The sequence below is a fragment of the Orcinus orca genome, chromosome 9 (genome assembly GCF_937001465.1).
Source record: "Orcinus orca chromosome 9, mOrcOrc1.1, whole genome shotgun sequence".
Taxonomy (NCBI): Eukaryota; Metazoa; Chordata; class Mammalia; order Artiodactyla; family Delphinidae; genus Orcinus; species Orcinus orca.
Window position 1 is genome coordinate 54,801,953 of NC_064567.1, and position 18,982 is coordinate 54,820,934.

The 18,982-nt window shown below is 39.1% G+C and overlaps 1 protein-coding gene across 19 annotated transcripts in view; it reads right to left on the reverse strand.

Annotated features, from left to right (window-relative positions):
- Positions 1–18,982, reverse strand: part of MTERF1 (mitochondrial transcription termination factor 1) — a 547,773-nt gene that overhangs the window by 51,770 nt on the left and 477,021 nt on the right. For 18 of the 19 annotated variants that reach the window (XR_007479182.1, XR_007479181.1, XR_007479178.1 and 15 more), the window contains one exon: positions 13,753–13,934. The exons of the other annotated variant lie outside the window; for it this stretch is intronic. The gene's annotated coding sequence lies outside the window, so the exon portion shown is untranslated. The remainder of the gene's footprint in view (positions 1–13,752; positions 13,935–18,982) is intronic. 19 annotated transcript variants of the gene reach the window in all.

Consider the following 18,982-nt stretch of genomic DNA (forward strand, 5'->3'; position numbering starts at 1 on the left):
AGAATTTTTTTTTCCTTTAAAAGTAGATTTAGAGACTATTCTTGACCTTATATTTCCAACTCTTGGAAAACACTTTCTAAAAGTTAACTTCAATAAATATTCTGTCAAAAACTCATAACTCAAACAGGGTAACCCACTGTTTAGGTTTGTCCAGGACTGAGGGGTTCCTTGGGATGTGGGATTTTCAGTGGTAAAATCAGGAAAGTCCTGGGCAAACTGGAATGATGAATCACCCTATTCCATGGATTAAATTGAGCTTCCAAGATAGAGTAAAAGCTTTTGTAGTGGTCACTGGTCCAGCACTAAAAATATTCCACTGTAGTTTTCGTCTCGTTCATTACCAGATGAAAAGCCAGTGAACAAGCCCTTTGAAACTGATCTTTTTTTTTTTTTTTTTTTTTTGCGGTACGCGGGCCTCTCACTGTTGTGGCCTTTCCCATTGCGGAGCACAGGCTCCAGACGCGCAGGCTCAGTGGCCATGGCTCACGGGCCCAGCCGCTCCGCGGCATGTGGGATCTTCCCGGACCCGGGGCACGAACCTGTGTCCCCTGCATCGGCAGGCAGACTCTCAACCACTGCGCCACCAGGGAAGCCCTGTAACTGATCTTGACAGTGAGTACCAATCACCAGAAGCTGAGTGCAACATGAAGGTATAATGGAATAAATCACATTGATATCTTGGCCATTCTGTCTTCTGCCTCCTGAAGAAATGAGGCATAGATACAGGAACCTAAGTGGCCACTGAGCCCTGTTCTTGCTGCTTATGAAACCAGGTCAAGTAGCTATTTTTATGGAAGACTCTCAAAAGTATTCCTTTGGAATAAAATGCATTTTTTTAAATTGATGTTAAGGTTTATCAGATTGTAAGGAACTGTTAGGTTTTTGCCTATGTTTAGATCTCTTTTATTTCTCTGTCGGAACAGTCCACTGTAATGAGATTACAAACTCAAGCAGGGTTTATCCCTAATGGCTATATATCAGCACTTAACTGTCATACTTTTTCTCAGAGGTAAGTAGGTTTACCACGCATGTTTTCCCCAAAATGAAAAGTTGTATCTACAGAAAGGAAAAAGAAGTAAATAAACTTAAAATTCTACAGTGATTATTGGGAGTTGTAGGATGTAGGGTGTGGACCAGGCAATCCATGGCATTCACGTTTCTATTTGCATGAAACTCTTCTATTAGAATTGGTCCACCCCTTTTAATTAATTTATTTATTTTTAAAAAGATTATACAATTTTATTGTAAAAAAAGTAAACTTCCATTTACAAATTCCAAGTACTTATCACATATTACTATTTGAGTTATAGCAGAAGCCAGTTAATTAAAGATACAGATTCTGGACTCAGTCTCAGACTTTGAAAACTGATGCTCTAGGCCATTTCATTTCCAAAATCTTATCATTGGATAAATTCTGTTGTAATTAATGACTTCTCCATTTTACTTCTTTTTCACTTATAGGTACATTTTAGTAAAGTAAAACATATAAAGAAAAGTATACTCATATAAGGTGTGTATTTGATCAAATTTCACAAAGTAACACAATTTTAAAAACATGACCCACATAAGTAAATTGAACATAACCAGTATCCTTCTCATGTACTTTCCTGAGCACTACTAACCCTCTCCAAAGACAGTCTCTATCCTTATATCATCAAGTAGTTCTGCCTATCTGGAATATCATATACATAGAATCTTGTAGTATGTGTTCTTTTTTATCTGGCTTCTTTTACTCAATATTATGTTTCTGAAAGTCATCTATACTGTTGAATTTGTCAATACTTTGTTCATTTTCATTACTGTATAATATTTCTTTGTATATATATTCCACATATTTTTCTTTTTTCTTAAACATATTTATTGGAGTATAATTGCTTTACAATGGTGTGTTAGTTTCTGCTTTATAATGAAGTGAATCCGCTATACATATACATATATCCCCATATCTCCTCCCTCTTGCGTCTCCCTCCCATCCTCCCTATTCCCACCCCTCTAGGTAGTCACAAAGCACCAAGCTGATCTCCCTGTGCTATGCAGCTGCTTCCCACTAGCTATCTATTTTACATTTGGCAGTGTATATATGTCCATATATACACTACCACTCTAACTTTGTCCCAGCTTACCCTTCCCCCTCCCCGTGTCCTCAAGTCCATTCTCTACTTCTGCATCTTTATTCCTGTCCTGCCCCTAGGTTCTTCAGAACCATTTTTTTTTTTCTTTTTAGATTCCATATAGATGTGTTAGCACACAGTATTTGTTTTTCTCTTTCTGACTTACTTCACTCTGTATGGAAGACTCTAGGTACATCCACCTCACTACAAATAACTCAATTTCGTTTCTTTTTATGGCTGAGTAATATTCCATTGTATGTATGTGCCACATCTTCTTTATCCATTCATTTGTCGATGGACATGTAGGTTGCTTCCATGTCCTGGCTATTGTAAATAGAGCTGCAATGAACATTGTGGTACATGACTCTCTTTGAATTACGGTTTTCTCAGGGTAGGGTATATGCCCAGTAGTGGGATTGCTGGGTCATATGGTAGCTCTATTTGTAGTTTTCTAAGGCACCTCCATACTGTTCTCCATAGGGTCCACTCCTTTTTATATTGACTTCATCCTTCTTGTCATCCTTCTGATTCATCCATTCCTCTCAATCTTCTTATAAATGCACATAAAATTTCACTGCCTTTGTTGTTGAAATAAAACACTATTCTTGCTATCTTTTAATTAAACTCGAGGTAAAGAAATAAAAAAGATGGGCAGATAAAGTAGTTATTTCAGGAGATACCTACACATTAGACTCTAAAGCCTTGGTTCTCAATAGGGAGCAATTTTGGCCCCCCAGGAGACATGTGGCAATATCTGGACACATTTTTGGTTGTCATGACTGGGGGTGTGTGGGTTTCTACAGGCATCTAGTGAGTAGAGGCCAGGGAGGCTACAAACCATTTCACAATGCACGCAGGACAGCCCCTGACAACAAAGAATTATCTTATTCAAAGTGCCAGAGCTGAGAAACGCTGCTCTAAAGGAATATTTAAAATTGTGAGTACACGTTTTTAAATAATGAAACATATTAAATTTATAAGATAGGATTGAGAAAAATATGGATTTACTTATGCCTACAGCATGGACTTTACTTTTGACCCGCAAAGTTTGTCTTACATTGATGAATAGCCTGATGATATTGCATTGTAGTCAATGTCTTCATCTGCTTGAGCTGCTATAACAAAAATACCATGGACTGGGTGGCTTAAACAACAGACATTTATTTCTCATAGTTCTGGGGTCTGGGAAGTCCAAGATCAAGGTGCCAGCAGATTCAGTCATAAGTATGAGACCCTACCTCCAAATACCTATACATTGGGGATTAGGATTTCAACATATGAATTTTGGGGGGAAGCAAACATTCAGCCCATAACAGTCAACAAAATAAATCTGCTTTTATTACTTAAATCTAGACAAGGACAGACAGTATCATAATTTCAGTGGAAAAAATCTGTAAATTACATTAAATAAGCTTATTGAAAAAAATCTCTTTCAAGTGTTAGCACTATGCTGTTACACTTCATATTCCACATTTCCATTTTCTTTACACATGTCCCTGCATCATTGAAGGTGTTACGATACAGAGGAAGAACTAGGCCCGGAAGGCAGAAAACCTGGGCTGCAGTCTGGACTGGGCTAAGCACGTTAAGGTACCTTGGGTGAGTCCGACTCACAAGATTTCATGAGTCAAATGGAGACACTAATGAAATAATAGACATGAAAACCCTTTTGTAAACAGTGAAGCTCTGTACAAACGCGAGGGGTTTTCATTATCACTCACATTGAGCTAATTAAGGAGGAGACTGAGACATCTTGAAGGCTCTTTCTCAGCTTTGACTACTCCCCTCCCCCACTTTTGGAAAAGGATGTTCCAGTCACTGAAGGGACCCAAGGTGATGGGGGCCTTTCTGCAGTTTTCCCAGCCCCTGTCCTCTGGCTTTGTCACTACACTTGGGTTCTCCCGGACATACATAGGATTTTTCCCAGTTTTTATGAGACTCTAGTTAAATTTAGGATAAACCAGTCTGCAGTGCAGCAACTGCACTATTTGACTGGGCTTGGGTCCTCATAAGGGGAAAGAGGGTCTTGTTTGAGAGGGCTGGTCTGGGGCAAGAATTCTGCTCCAGGAGTGTTTCAAGGTCAGAAGTGTAAGAGGGCTAAGAATATGTTCTAGGTCCAAATGTGACAAATTCACAGGCAGACACTCAATTGAGAGCCCTCACAGAGTGACACAAGTGCCTCAGGAACTGTCCATTTGTTCATTAATGAAGCTGGGGTAGATGTGAGAAGCAGCTTGGGATGGGATGCTTTGTGTCCTGAAGGCAGACAGATTGGGGTCATTTGGCACTGGAAGAGGTGAAAAAGAAAGGGATATAATGAAAACCAAAGTCAGCTAATCTTTCTTGGAGCTAGCTCTCATGGGAGTCAGTAAAGTGTTAGCTGAATGGACACATCTCTCAAATAGGGCCATAATCCTGGATTGGAAATATGACCTTTCATCTTCCTCTTTTTCAAAAAAAAATCAATTTCAAGGTAATAGGGACTTGGACGCAAAGAAGTTTAATGTCATCTTGGAAAGAATTTTGGATTTGCAAGACGTGGTTTGGATCTCAACGAGCTCTTAGCTTCAGATCCATTCATCTAAAATGGTGATACTAACAACTTTTTACTAATTCATATGGTTGTTGGGAGGATTAAAGAAATACAGTATATAATGGCATTTTTAGCACTAGAGAGTCATCTACAGATCTTAGTCTTCCTCCCCTCACTGTATATTTCTTTTCTCTCTTCCTCTTCTACCTAATATTCTCCCCTACCCTGCTTCCTCTCCTTGCTCTTCTCACCCATATGCCCTCCCCTTCCCTTTCTCCTCCTACAACTCACCATTATCGCTGATGGAAATTGAAAATGCAAACTAATGCCATATTGTTCCTGCATCCTCTTTTCAGGCTAAGCATGTTTTACAAGACTTATTCAGATAAAGATTAAGTTCATGGGCAATCTTAAGGTTAAATGACACAAATAATGTTCTGTATATTAGTGATATTGCTCTTAAAGCATAAGTGCATTTCTATGCATTCATGCCCATCTTGGGATACACTCTTTCAAATTCAATTTCTTTATGGCTGCTAACAATTCTGACCTAACTGGTAGGTTGTACACTTGGGTAACATGGCAGCAGTTCTTCAAGGCTACTCTAAATCATGACCAGGAAGAGAATCATAATTTCCTTTCAGAAATAAACTCTTCTACAGACTGATAACTAACTGAAGAATTGCAGGAGTCCTTTGTTTGTCCTGTTGACTATATTGCCAAAGGGAGCTTGTTCAATAGTGTTATGAAAATGCTCCTTTGATACTATTGGAACATACTGAATATATTTTGATGCTTGAAGTGTAGCAGGGTTGAGGGCTTATATCAAAGCAGTTGATTGGTCATTTCTTTATTTCCTTGTATAGAAGGCAGCTAGCCATTTTGGTGCCTTGGTGACCCCTGAGGATCTAGTATATCAGTTTTTCTAATGCTGCTGTAACAAATTACCACAAACTTGAAAAACACAAATGTACTGTCTTACAATTCCGTAAGTCAGAGTATGACATCGGTGTCACTGGGCTAAATCAAGGTCTTGCACGGCTATGTTTCCTTCAGTAGGCTCTAGGGGAAAATCGGTTTTCCTGCCTTTTCCACTTCTAGAGGCTGCTCCCCATGGCTCTTGGGCCCCTTACCCCATACTCAAACCAGCAACATGGATCAGGTCTTTTTTCTCACTATCTGATTCTCTCCAGCTGGGACTGGTCCCCTGCTTTCAAGGACACATATGATTAGATCAATGCAGGACAGTGCTCCAAGAATTAGAGCGTGGACATTTTGAGGGGATCATTTTTCTACCTGCCACATTTATGTTTAGCTGTTGGAAATAGCTAGAGGATCTTTTTTTTTTTTTTAAGAAGTATTCCCATCACATTCTCATTCTTTACAATTCCATTTTTTAGAAACTGGCTTCCTGAATTTCTTCTGTTCTCCATTTTGTTCTCTCAAAGTATGTTTCTGTCAACGGTCAATTCCTCATTGATTTCCCCTCTCCCTTCACCCCATTTTCTGTTAAGTGGTCTGCACATCGGTCCTAATCCTCTAACTCTACCAGATTTCTTTATATTCCAGATGTCATCTTTCTTCTTCTTTCTGCTACAGATCCTCTTCTTTGCTACCCACCCTATATGTCTTTTCAATACATTTCTCTCTAGATTCATGGTGTGTGTCTGTCCCAGAAATAGGTCAGAAAGAGACAGTGATTGACTAATGTCGAACATTTTCTTCCAAGTGAAGAATAATATAATCCCACTATTTTTTAAATTACAAGTGATATAACTCTATGGTTTCCATCAGAAACACACCTGTCAAGTGACTGTATTTTTGCCCTTTGGTGAAGGGCTGGATGTGAGAAATAGTTTACCTAGTTAACCTCATCTCTGATTTATTCGATCTGTATTTCTAGCTGTGACTATAGATTTTAATTCTTTATGAAGTTATCACCATGTTCATAGAGAAAATTTTTTCTCATCATCTTTAATTTAAACACTTTGTTGAAAAAGAAAAATCTCAATTGCCTGGGTTGCATTTTATACAAATTCAGGTAATGAGTACGCCTGTCCTAGTTTAAAGTGTTATGTTGACATTTTTGGAGAAGAAATTTTTCTAGCATTACAAATGCATCCTTAAAAATGTTCTCTAAAATGTAATTTTTAGTCTATGTTAGAAACCAACTGCAAGATTTTTTTTCTATCTAGACTGTTATGGCTAAAAGTACATATTTTCCTCCCATATATATATATATATATATACACATATATATATATATACATATATATATGCTAAAAGTACATATTTTCCTCCCATATAAATATGTCTGAAAAAATATGCCTTTTTCAGCAACTTATTTAAGAAGAAGGATTTCAAATGTTCATAGCTATCCCCAAATATGCATTATTTGTAAGCATCTGAATTTGCAGGGATTATATAGAGAGAATTTCTAGAAATCAGTAATGAGTTAGCATATACAAAGTTATCATCAAATACCTCTATCATATATTCTCTTTTAAAATTTACACCATTCATCCTCTCTATAACTTTTTTTTCCCAAGTAGGGATAATTTTCAGTAACAGACCAAAGCTCATTTGAATGCAGTAATGGTTCTATAAATAAAGATGTTTTTAATAATATACAGCTTCATTAGAGTCAAGTTGAATTTATATAGGAGGTATAGGGTGTGTTTGAAGATCTCAGATAAAGCAAGTTATAGTGAAAACTCATTCAATGCTAACTAAAAAAAAAACATATGACCCTCGAAATATAGTTATCGGAGGTGGCAATGGATTACGAGGAATTCTTAAAATTGAGTGTAGAGTAGAATCACTTGAGGAGCTTATTAAGTATGAGGATTTCTGGCCTCATTTTAAGAGACTCTGATTCTGTTTGCCGGGGCGAGGATGGGGTTCAGAAAGTTCCATTCTGGTGTTTCTGACGCTGGTGGTTTTTGAGGCGTTTTTTGAAACACTGGGTTAGGTAAAGTTAAGGAAGTGAGTAAAGGACCAATAGTGCTCAGCCCAGGAAGAGAAATGGCTTAAAGAAGGAACACAATAGCAGACCCAAGTAGAGGCAGTGGGACCTTGGATGGAACCGGTCACCACAAAAACAGAAGTGGCAGTGCCAGTAGGACCCTCTCTCTGGTCCACCAGCCTTTCCTCAGTTTTTGATAGGGACAACTGATGTTTCTCAAGCTTGTATGAAGGGTTTAGCAAACACAACTTCAAGACAAGCCCCTAGCCCTTCTTCCTATCTACAAACCTCCTTTTATAAAGACAGTGTGGAAACTTCACTGGACTCAGAGCCTGAAAAGTATAAGAACTAGCTTTTTAGAACTCTCAGTAGGGAGTCGACCTATCCTGCCTGTCTTTATCCCTAAAGATCTAAATTAAGAACAGCCAGGTGTCAGCCTGGTGTGCCCAATGGGCCCTTCCCCAAGGCCAGGTCTAAAATTCTTTTAAGTTTTTAAAAAAGGATAGGGCTCGGGCTTCCCTGGTGGCGCAGTGGTGGAGAGTCCACCTGCCGATGCAGGGGACACGGGTTCGTGCCCCAGTCCAGGAGGATCCCACATGCTGCGGATCGGCTGGGCCCGTGAGCCATGGCCGCTGAGCCTGCGCGTCCGGAGCCTGTGCTCCACAATGGGAGAGGCCACAACAGTGAGAGGCCCACGTACCGCAAAAAAAAAAAAAGAGGATAGGGCTCTAATTCCATAACTAGAGGTTAACTTAGAGGTATCCTTATAGTTAGAAGACTCTCAGAGTCCAATCAGTTCACTGATCACGAGGTAGGAAAGGAGAAGTGTATAGATTCTCTCTTGCTTACATACAGCATCTGGCAGCGACACAAAGAAGGAAACAGTGCAGCAGGTGGAGGATTGATGGGCAGGCAGAGGAGGGATTTCAAAAGGTTCTGGTTCCCCCCAGGCTGGGCCTCTTCGCTTTCAGCAGGGCAGCCATTGGCAGAAGCTGAGCATGGAGGTCTCTCAGGCAACTCAGCTTCCCATCCGTTCTCATTTTGTTTGTTTAGGTTTTTAGTACAACTGACGTCTTAGAAGGCCCTTCCTTTCCAGGGAATTCACTAATCAAGGTAATACTCTATTCGTTTCCATAAACAAAGCCTTATGAAAGAGCAATTCATTCATTAAGAAATGTGATCATTTGCACTGTTGTACTCAAGTGCTTCAAAGCACCATTGTTGTTCACATCAATTAATCTAGGTAACTGGGAAATGTGAGTAACACAGGACTAAAATATATTCCAACTGATTTTACAAGACTTAAAGAAAGACAAAAAAAAACCCTTAAGATATCTAAACTCATGTTGTCTTAAGCATGTTAAGAACTTGCTTCATAGGGAAGAATAATCACAGTTACAGAGGAGAGGACGGCCACTTCATTTTAGAATGAAGTAATTTTACTCCATAGAACTTACTGGAGCTTGGAAAGTTTCAAGTAGCTTCTTCCTTTGTGCTAGGAATATACTGGGAAGAAATACCTCCTCCAGGAAGGGTGAATGCCATGTTAGCATCGAGCTAGGGAATATGGGAAACAATATTTAAATTTTATTTACTTATTTATTTATATTTTCTTTTGGCTCACTGGGTTTGTGCCCGGACTTTTCTCTAGTTGTGACAAGCAGGGGCTACTCTTTGTTGCGGTGCGCGGGCTTCTCATTGTCATGGTTTCTCTTGTTGCGGAGCACAGGCTCTAGGCGTGTGGGCTTCAGTAGTTGTGGTGCGTGGGCTCAGTAGTTGTGGGCTTAGTTGCTCCGTGGCATATGGGATCTTCCTGGAGCAGGAATTGAACCCGTGTCCCCTGCATTGGCAGGCGGATGCTTAACCACTGTGCCACCAGGGAAGCCCCCGGAAATTTTTTGATGAACATTTTTATTATTAAAATGTTTTTGTGGTCTAAGATGGATATTAAATTTCAAAAATAAATATTAGATCTAATTAATTACCTATACATAGTCTTAATACTTGATTCAAGGGACAGCTCATGACTAAGAAGAAAAAAAAGAGTCATTAAACAGCCATCCTTTCCAAATAACAAATTGTATACATTTCAAGGGTACATGTGGTTATGAGGTTTTTAAAGAAACTTACAACAGAAAGTGCCTGAATAAATAGAGATGGTTAAAGTGATCATCGATTAAAGACTTTTACAGGAAAATAAAATTGATCTGTCTCCTACACATTCCACCTGCTCCAACTAATTCTTCCAGTCTTTTTCTATTGAGATGTAATTCACATACCATAAAATTTACCCTTTTAAAAAGTATAAAGTTCAATGGATTTTGGTATTTCTCAAAGTTATACAACCTCAATTTTGCCTCTTTCCATATTTTGAAATTGATTCAATGGTAAAAAAGGAAGGAAGTTCATGATAGTTTTCATACCTCAAAATAAACTGAAAAAGGAAAGTGACTCTAGAACTAGTTCATAGCTTACTTATTTCTTTATATATAACTCTATTAATAAAATGATGCATATAGCTTATCAAAATGTATATTAAAACATAAATGTAGAAAAATATAAAACATTACTATCCAATAATAGAACTTACTATATTGGGTGAGTAGAAACTTTTAATATGCAATGGGTGTATTATAAGGTTTTGTACACTCACCGGAGGAGGATTAAATTTTTGTCTTTGACCTTCCTAGGAGCCAGAGTAAAGTGATAAACTGTAAAATTCGTAATGCTCATACAGTTAAAAACAAGATAGAATCCATTACTGACTACCATAGAGTCATTATCTATTCTCGGCATGAGCCCTCCAATGTCAAGGAGATGCTGAATCCTGATGCAGTCCCTCCCGTTGCTGACTATTCCAGATGGCAGAAGAGCTAACACCTGCCTCTAAGTTCCTTCTGCCCAGCAAGGCCTTATCTACACTCTCTCTTTGTCCTGCCCTCCTTTTCCGCTGAGGAAATTCAAACAGCAGTCTTCAAGGCCAAAGTCATATGTGATTTTTTTCTTGGTAGGTCCTTAATACCCCCAGACAGAATTAATTTTCCTTTATGGACGTGATTCGTTTCGGTGTTGGTCTTCCCCGGTGGACAGTGATGGGCTTCACAGGAGGGAAGTGTCTTCATTTTCACATCCCCAGTGCCTGGCACAAAGCAGGTACTCAGCAAAGGGTGGTGTGTCAGGTTGATTTTGTCAGTCACTCCTGACTTCTCACCCTGCCGTGGATGCACGTTGGTTTGTCACTGTCCCTCTTTAGAAGTGATCCCAGAATGAAAAAAACGTTTTCCAGATTTTAGCCCTTCGGCGTACAGAGTGCCCATCAGCTCTGGAAACCAGGTTTTCCTCAGCTTTCACTTTCTAATCTAAATGCAAGCCTTTATTTGTATCCCTGATAAATGTAATCTTGTTTCCTGCAGGAAAAGATAACTTTATCTTGCCAGACCAAAACGAAAAATCTCAGTTTTAATTCTGTCATCTGTCACATCTACTCTATCAACCAGTTTGATGTCATCTGTGTATGGGAGGATAATGTGAAATATGTGCATTAGCCTTTTTAATGCAATTGTGTATTTAGTGCCAAAGAAAAAAATATCCAGTATGTCTAATTATTTATTGGGAAGTTTTTATTCTTCTAATTCAAGATTCTAAAAAACTACATTCCTCTCTCCCTCCACCCATCACCAAAGCTTTAGATAGCTCTGGAAAAATACGTCATCATTTAATATATATGTCATCATTTAATATATATGTCCTCTGCCTAATATCTCCCTGACGCCTACAGACTTTCTATGTGTCCCAGCTATGCACTCCAATAGCATCCTGTACATTCACTAACATACAGCTCATCACATCTCACATCATAGTTTGTATCACTGTCTCTATCCCTTACCAGTCTATAGTCTCAATATTTATATTTTACTCAATATATCAATTGCTTAGCACACTGCCTGACTAAAATTTTATTTGAATCAAATCTACTTTAGATCAATTATATAATATTTACAAATACTATATTCTTTTGTGTGGTTCCATCACTGGATCAGTCACTAACAAGAGGGGGTATGCTATCTCAAAATAACAAGAGACATTATTTCAGGGAAGGTAAAGCAATCGGCAGATCAGATTATTTCTCTAATAACAGCATTTCCGGTTGCCATAAGCTAATCAAATAATGACTTACATTCAGCAAAATTTAAAACCTCCTAAAATATGGAATATAATAATTGATCAATAAACAAAATGTCAATTTGGAATTTAAGCATATTTGTTGCCCTGAAATGTCTATACAACTGTAGGCTGCAATGCTGAATTTCAAAGTTGGGGCATCTTAGGTACTATTCAAGGGGTTTTAGCTAACTGATGAGACAAACTTCTGGAACACCAAAGCAGAAAAATGTAAAATGTGGAAAACTACCCAAACTGAAGTTTTTCAGGTATGATTTACTTCTTAACATAAAGCAGCCCTAATGAAAAGTAAGCTTTCCGTTAGCAGATGCTAAAGAGACAAAAATACTGTTCTTGTCTGCTCTCTTTCCCTTTGGTCAGCTATCAGTTGTCATGAAAAAGAAAATACATCGCTATTTCCCAAACCCAATATTTTTAATATCTTGACATCTATATTCATGTTGTTAAAAAGTTAATAATATGAAGAATTTATTATAAATTCTCAGTTGCGTTTTCAGAACCAGAATCTCAATTATTAAGGATTCATATGCATGTGGTGCTGAGTCTGTGCTATGACATGATCCTGTTCTCTATTACTTTACAGTTGAAAAGAGATGTCATTTGACAAGAAAGATATTTCCCCATACTTTCTTCCACCACCATAAAAAAATTATAAAAAGTATGAGAATTAACAAAATGAACAAACGTTACACTAATAAAAAACCACAGGGCTTGGAAAACTGTCAAGAAAAGGTGGGACAGGGAGGGAAACAAATGAGAAAAAAGGTAAAGAGAAAGGGGACCAAGGGTTTAAATAGATTAAGAAATACTTGCATGTGGCAAATAAGATCACACTGCATAGCTAGGGCACCATCGGGATTTTGTTTTAATGAGAACTAAGACACCTCCTGGAAAACAGCTCACCTTAGGCTGAGCGTCAAATCCTCCAGCTTGGTGGAAAACTAGTGCCAGAGTTTTTGGAGTGGGACGTATAAGTGTACTGCCCTTGGATGGATCCCCATCTAATCCTCCCTAAAGCCTACCAAGAAGGAAGCCCGAGAATGAACACTAAGAGTGCTGTTTTCATTTAAAAGCTGTGAAAGACACTAGTATCACGTTTCCCCACTGCATTGACAGAGCATTACCATGAAGGGGGTGCCCTACGCACTGGAGATGTTCATTGCGACTTCATGTTGCTGAAAGGGTTGGCTCTTTGGCCACTTGTCAATTTGGTTCACTTAGAGCTATCATGTTACAGCAGCATCAGTGCAGGTGGAACTGACTGGTTTTGACATTAAATGGAAGTGGCCCAGTGCCAATGGGGCAGCAGAGGGGTTGTAGGAAAGTTTCATAGAAGTTCTGTGAATGCTGCAAGATTCAGAAGCACATCTCAGGAAGAGGAAAATGGTGGGCATCTTACAAGAGCAGTGAAGGTCATGGTCTTGAGTACATGTGAGACACCTTTCAGAGCTCTTGAAATTCCTGGGTGAGAGTGAATTTTGAAAATGGACTGAAAGAGTTAACATACGTAAGTCTAGAGTGTGAGTATGAATAGGTAACAGGTAATTTGTCATCCAAACAGGGATGACTTTGAGAATGAAGGGTATGTTGCTAATTATGCCAAGACAACAGATGTAAAATAAGACCATCCTGGACAAACTGCAATGTACAGTCACATGTAGTTCCTCCTAGGAACTGTCACTTCCACTCATTTAGTTTTGTAATGTTTGTAGTTTTACCCTAAACATGTATTTTTTTAAATCAGAAAAATATATAAAATTATATAACACACATCTAAATGAAGTAAGGGGAATGAGGTCTCACAAGAGTGACAGGGCAAAGATAGAAGCATAATACTTACATTGTTATGTTGACCCCAGTACCCCACTTCCTGACACCACATTACAGTCTAGAAAATTATGTCTGTAAAATTATTGTCTGTCAATTATTCTTCACCCCCTGGCAACCCCAAAGTGGCCTACTTTGCTTAGAATGGTCACACTGTCCCGGCAGTCATGGTATATGCCTCACTTCCGCTATTTGATTTTACTCTCTGCTTTGTCTTCTCTTTGGGAGAGTAGTCTTTTAAGGTCCAAAAGGATGTTTTTATGGGCGTCCAGTTTAGAAACACAATGCTTCTGATCATAGCTGGCCCACATCAGTCCTGTCAAGACATTAATGGTAGAAAACTTCTTTAGAGTGCCCAGGAGATCAGGATCCTAATTTACTTTGTTCCTAATTCACAAAGTTGACTTCTTTTTTTTTTAAACTAGGTTGACGTTTTCTCTTTCGTGAGTTCTAACATGTAGCTAGAAGTTTCCACTGCAAAGTGTACTTGTTTGGCTTAAGGTCTTTTCAAGTGACTTTTATAATTTTAAAAAAATTTCGGCGTTGGAAATTGAACTCTTCCTCCATCCATAGGGCCGGTACGGATAGAACTATGCAGTCTTCTGCCATTGTCCCAGCCCATTTCCTTGAACAACTGCCTTTATGAGGGAGATGAGATATGGCGACTTAGCTCCCTACTGCTCCCAGACATGCAAATAAAGCTGGAGTTGAATCCGTATATGAGAGCATGTGGGCTGCCAGTCCACTGACTCTGAGTCTGATGTATTAACCTATCATCAGTAATCGGGATTGATATCATCTGCCCAGGGATGCCATTCTCTTGGTGAGGAGATGGCAAAGTTCTGAGAGAAGGGGCCACAGGGCAGGTAAATTTGATAATGGGGCACAGAGAGCATCAGAGCATGGGACAGTGTCCAGGAAGGGGTAGTCCCATCCTGCCAGGGGGAGCATGGTAAGCAGACAGCCACTGGGTGGCTAAGGTTGAGGGGCTGGGGGAGCAGGATGTGAGCAGAACAGGTAGGGGGCCCCTATTACCAAAATATCTATTGTCTACCTGGGAACAAATCATGTTACAAAGATGAGAAGGTCAGCATTATTCTCAGGAGGTTTTCAACGTAAGGATACTGTTCATGGTACTCTCTGGTTAGGTTACATGTATGTAAGACTCAGGTCAGTTGTAGAAGGTTAAGTTGGGTTGGAATTTATACTATTTGTGCACTTGATAATAATAATTCTTATACTTCACATGTGTATAATGCAATGTATATATTATATATATTATATATATAATCTATTTGGTCACAATAACTCTGTGAGCTACGTAGGGCATGTAATATTAACTCTATTTAATACATGAAGAAACTATGGCACAAAGCATTAAGATGCAAGGAGAGTGGTAGAAGTCCCCGGAGATGGGGCTTCAAAACATGGTTTTCTGACTTCAGATTCAAAGATAATTTTTAAACCATACTTGGCTGCCTCTCAACCACAAATTAATTGGTAGCATCTGGCAAGCTGAAAAACAAAATTGTTTTGAGTATTTTTTCTTTTTGCCATTAAATAGAAAAACCTTCTGGGTTCTACCAGCTTGTTCTCTATTAAATATACTAATTGAAGTGTAAAGTAATTTTATTCTCTAAACCAGCAGTTCTAGAGGATATATACAAGGAAGAAAATATTAGGATTTTTAGTTTTATATTTTTGGATGTGTTTAAATGAACATAATATCTCCCCACAGTATACCTTAACACATATATACATAAATATACATACACATATATAGCAATAAATGTGTATAATTTATAAGTAAGTGTATTTACAAATATTGAGACAAATGTTCTTAAAGAAAAAACAACACAGAATTGCAGGCTCAAAAAAGCTTGGAAACCATTGTTCCTAACTGGTAACAACTTTCCCTAAAATGTCCACACAGTTTTTAGCTAAACACACTCCTCCTTTTGTTTCACTTAATGCTTAGTGCAACGGGGTATGGCAATGGCTGCTATACCCAGAAAAACAGAAGCTTTGAGTGAGAAGGGCCTGGAGGGATCAATTCTCCTAACTCCTTGATTTGACAGAGGAAGAAACTGAGGCTTACGGGGGTTAAGGGATTTGCCCAAGCTGACAAGTTAAGGTTGAGCCCAACAATACGGGAAACGGATGGAAAATCCAGTTAATGCTTAGCTAGCCATGGTAATGTATCATGGGGCTGGCTTGCAGAAATTAAATCCGTTAATAATCCCCAAGCCTTATTTTAGCCAGAAGTTTTAAATGCCTCACCTATCAAACCTTTTGCTAAAGATGATAATGTAAGGGCTTTGTTTCTCTGGGTGCCCAAAAATGTCACACATATACTGCTCTCTGGGTATCTGGTTATATACAAATACAAACTTGAGGAATACATATAGATATTTAATTACATACATCAATTGGTAAAAACAATTGTATTGAAACAAATATACTCCCCATCCTGACTTCAGTGAAAATGGAACCAAATTATAATATTCCCCAACAGGCAAATAACTACTCAAAATCCACTGAATTTTGAAATATTTTGTCTGCCATCATCTCCTTGGAATTTAAGACCAGACCAATGCTGGACTATTATCAGATGCTAAATTCCAGTGTGTATTTGGTTCTATTTCTACACTCTTAATTCTCTTCTGTTGATCTGGCATGTATTTAATTACCAGTGCACAAGGGTTTTATTTACTGTAATATTATGGCAGATAAGACTAGTGTTAATTTTTTAATTAAAAAAAATGTCCAGGCTATTGTTGAATGACTTCTTCCCTTCCCATGAACTTTAGAATCACTTTTCCTATTCAAAAGCAAAACGAAACAACACACCCCAAAAACACCAGCACCAACAAAAACCCCATCTTTATTCAGAAACTTGTGAAATTTAGAGATTGGTTTAGGGAGAACTGACTTATGCTGTTGAATCATTTTTTCTCCCTAAATAGGCTACTTAAATTCATTTCAATTAGGATATATCTTTTCATTTATTCAGTCATGTTATGCCCCCTTGACAAATGGGTTTTTTAAAAATTCTATTATATTTTCTAACTGATTGCACATTGTATGTAAGAAAGCTGTGAACATTTTCACAAACCTTGTAACCTGACATTTTACTGAATTTTCTTGTTATATATAGTAGTTTTTAGTTGATTCTCTTGGAGTTTTCTACATAGACATCCATCTCATTTGTGAATAATGACTATTTTGCCTCCTCCTTTCCAATTTTTATGCTTCTTATTTTGCTCTCTTGTGTAACTGTATCAACTACTATTTCTAAAGCAACTATATAACTATACCTTGATTATTGATCATTTAGAATTTCTCCCATTATAATAATGCTGAGGTGAACATTTGCAGAGAATTTGAGTAGTTTGGGTCATTTCCTTAAAATAGATTCCTACAAGTATAATTTGTTGGGTCAAAAGACACAAAAATTTTAAAGACTTTTAATACACTTTGTCATGTTACTTTCCCCAAAGGGTCTATCAGTGACTCTAAACACCCTTTCTCCTCTGTTCACAATCCCGAGGCTCCCGGCACAGATGCCCCCTTCCCAGCCCTTCCTCTATGTGCCTTCCCTCTGCCACCCACTGAGGAGATACCCAGGAAATTCCAAATCAAGCCCCTCCCCCAAATCAAATAAAAGTAAAACACAAGAACATAAAACTGCTACCCCAGTAACCCCCAAATCAATTTGGAGATGTAATTCAAATGATTTGGAGATTATTTGCTCACTCCTCCTGCAAATCATCCTAGATGCCTCCTTTCCCTCATCCCTCACATTCTAAAGCCACTGAGTCCAGTGGCCTTAACCTCTCTCCTACCCATTCTTTATTCTCCACGCACACTGTTACCGCTCTAGTTCAGGAACTTGTCCTCTCTCGTCTGGACCACTGTAATCCCATCTAACTGATCTTACAACCTCTGTGCAATCCTTTCTCCATCCCTGTGCAGAACACTTCAGTGGCAGGAGACACCTCAGGATGGCCACCAACTATCTGTCTGTCCAGTTTCTCATTTTAACCTCTATCTTACTAATACCTGCTAGCCAGACCAGACTATTTGCAGTTCCCTGACCATGTACAGCTCCAAGCCTCTGTTCCTGCCTGTGCCATTCCAACCACAGGAATGCCCTATTCAGCACCCGACACCCCCAGCCCCATTCACCCAGGAAAATCCTTTTTCTGTTTAAGATCCAACTCAAGGGGCTCTTCTCTGGTGAAACATTTCCCATTCCACCCTTCGACTCCCCACCCTAGAACTGTTATAGGAAGGGCTGTCCATTGGATAGAGTATGGCAATATTTCCTGAGGTTCCTTTTATGCCCAGTTTCCAGGGTTCTTATATAAATGGAACAAAGATCCATAGGGACTGACTTTCCCCCTCTTTACGGTGAATTACATTTGTTTAACATGACTTCAAAGTTATTCGATATAATTCTATTCCTGCCATCAGTATAAACACAAGAATCGGCCTTGCAGAAGGGGCCTCCATCGTGAGCTAGGGGAGGGAGGCTTAAAAGGTAAGAGCTGGCTCTGCCCCCCTCCATTTTCTTGTGCCTCAGGGCACTTGCCTTGCTGACCGTTAATGATCACCTTAGGCCCTGAAGCACAATGATGAGAGACCCCCAGTGACTGTTGCAACTTCAGACAAAGCTTTTGGTTTTTCCCTATGTTTTGGTGGAAGAGACATTCAGAAATCCTGTGAAGGGAAGGTAAAATCTTAGAGTTGGAAAGGGGGGGGTCAGCGTGACATCTAATTCAGCTCTTTGCTTCCAAGAAAGACCTGAGGAGCTAACCAGTACCTCCCATTTTTAAAGGTCTGTGGAATGAAAAATCCTTTGTTCATCCAAGCCAGCACTTGTCAGCCCTCATTGGCAAGCAATTCCTGGGTCTCACTTCCTATCCTTGCCTGCCGCCCACCTCCTTATCTCCTCTAACTCCATTTCCTGCCTCTAGGTGACTGGTTTCATATCTCTAGTTTACTAGGACTGCTAGGAAGCAAGAGTGTTGCCTGAATATGCCAATTACATGCTTCGAGCTTGTGCCAGAGTCTCCCTCTGATTCCTGTTCTCAAAAGTGGGTGAAGGGGGGCACATGGAAAGCCTCAAGTGCAAACGCAGCTCTCTCTCGCAATTCATTGAGGAAATGGAAGAGGTGTTCCCATCACACACCTGGGGGATGGATTTTGCTAGGCACAGCACAGCTGCCCTTCTGCAAACTGTTCCAAAGCCGGCCACTTTATTCCAAATTCCACTGCAAGTGTCTGTTAATATCTAGTGAGATGTTCAAAGCCAGTTAACCATCTACGAGTTTTGGGGGTGCTCTTTTTTGTGGATTCATT